Below are 2,562 nucleotides of genomic sequence, written 5' to 3' on the forward strand. Positions count from 1 at the left end.
AAAAAAAAATGGAATTCCTGACAACTTCTATCTTTTCTCCATTTACAGTGATGTTGCTTACTGGTCCAGTTGTGAGAATTTGTTTTCTTTATGTTGAGCTGTAACCCATAATGAAGGCTGTAGTCTTTGATCTTCATCAATAAGTGCTTCAAGTCCTCTTCACTTTCAGCAAGTAAGTTGTGTCATTTGCATTATCATAAGCTGTTAATGAGTCTTTCTCCAATCTAGATGCCATGTTTTCCTTCATACAGTGCAGCTTCTCATATTATTTGCTCAGCATACAAAATTACCAAGTGTAGTGAAAGGATACAACCCTGACTCACACCTTTCCTGACCATGCCGTATCTCTTTGTTCCATTCAAATAATTGCCCCTTGCTCTATGATGTCTTTAATTCCTCCTCAGTGTTAATTTCTAATGTAACTATGAACAGAGAATCTCTCTGGGATCCTCAATATATTCTCAGAGTGTGAAAACCTCTGAGATCAAACTGTCTGGGAGCCAGTGGTATGGAGGGGAGAGTCCTGAGTCCACGCCCCCAATCCACTTGCTATCTCAGGTGCCTCCCTTGCCCTCAGGGGCTCTGGTCCCTCCTGGAGGCCTAATTCCCCACCCCCTGCAAACTTGAGAAAGAACAGAGAACCACACCCAATTTTCCACATGGTGTCCAGAACTCAACCAGGTGAAGCAGAGGGTCCATGTCTACCATTATTGGGAAATACTCATTGTCCAATGTCTTCTCGGGGCTCTCCACTGTCAAAGAACTAACACATTTAAATTACAGGGCTGGCGAAGAACATCGACTATACCATAGACTTCCAGGACAAACAAACTTGTCATGGAAGAAGCACAGCAGGAACACTTAGAAGGAAAGGTGGAAAGTCTTTGTCTTACATATTTCGGACATGTGATCAAGAGGAACCAGTCCCTGGAGAAGGACATCATGCTTGGCAAAGTAGAGAGTCAGCAAAGAAGAAGAAGACCCTCAACAAGATGGAGTGACACAATAGCTACAACGAGCTTAAACCCAGCAATGACTGTGAACATGCCGCAGGACCGAGCAGTGTTCTGTTCGTTCTGCTATGAGCTGGAGCCACCAGGGCACCTAACAACAACAATCACCTCCACCACCTCCACCCACACAAACTTCTCTACAAAAATGTGATTCAATCTCCCCAGGAGACTCCCTCATAAAGCTTCACTAGAGAACTTGTCACCATTGCAGGTTGAATTTTGGGGAAAGAAATTCTTTGTCACAGCAAGTCAGTATATGACTACAATTCCATATGAAAATATTTAAAACCCATTAGATTTTTGGTCAAGATGAAAGTCCAAAAACAGAAAAAAATCAAGCAATCTATTCTAATTGGGTTCCCATGGTAACTGCACAATTGGGTTTTTCAATATAACATCCCAAAGGCCTAATGCGCACTTGTAAAATATACTTCAAACAGCCGGAATTGTTTTTACATTACAGCACTCCCAGGAAGATCAATGACTCTACGTCCCCACCCTAACCATTAGTGGCAGGAGATGTTAACACCATTTGCCATATTAACATAAGTCATGTAAGGAACACTACATATCACAATAATTATATAAAACTAATCATACACTTCAGATCCATCAACCAGGTTCTGGGTAATAAACCAATAGCACTGCTGTCACAGAGTCATGTTTATGGAATGTGAGAAATCGAGCCCAACTATGTACAAACCTTTATGCCTCTTGTATTGATTGCAAGGATAAACAGAATCAATCATTAATAATTACATTATAAGATGACCCTCAAGGTTAATCATATTCTTAGAGATTCTCACTGTGGAATTAAACAGCAAACCAAGCTGTGCTAAAACATAAATAAACAAAAGATGGTACACTTGAAATATTTAGCTTGACGCTGACTTGGCTTCACCAGTGGGAAGCTTGGCCCTCCAGCCCCAGTGTGGCCCCGTCAGCTGGATCCCAGGGCTGGGCTCCAGCTAGCATGGCAAGGGTCAGTGGGAACCAGGGCAGAGTCTTGACAAGAACATACACCCAACCCTCCCCGGTCCAGTCTCCTTTGCAACAACTCTAAAGCCCTAAGTTGCTGAGGCATTCTGCAGGTCTACAACCCATGGCTGGTGTTCTGGTGGCACACTGCTGAAAGTGCCTGGCTGCTAACCAAAAGGTGGGCAGTTCAAATCCACCAGCCACTCTGTGGGTGAATGATGAGGCAGTTTGCTTCTGTAATGATTGATAGACAGCCTTGGAAACCCTACAAGACAGTTCTACTCTGTCCTCTAGGGGCACTGTGAGTCACAATCAACTCCACGTCAGTAGGTTTGGTTTGGGCTTTGCTTCTGTAAAGATGACAGCCTTGGAAACCCTGTGGGGCAGTTTCACTCTGTCCTCTAGGGGCGCTGTGGGTCAGAATCGACTTGGCGGCAGTGGGTTTGGAATAACCTATGGCATGAATTGGTGACTGGGGTAAAATATATTTAACAACCCCCCACTTACGTCCCCCGTTGTGGTCAAGGCGGCTCCGACTCACGGTGACATTGAGAATGACCGAAGCACCCTT

This window comes from Orycteropus afer, unplaced genomic scaffold, assembly GCF_000298275.1.
Source record: "Orycteropus afer afer isolate SDZICR_OR568_19922 unplaced genomic scaffold, OryAfe1.0 scaffold00038, whole genome shotgun sequence".
Taxonomy (NCBI): Eukaryota; Metazoa; Chordata; class Mammalia; order Tubulidentata; family Orycteropodidae; genus Orycteropus; species Orycteropus afer.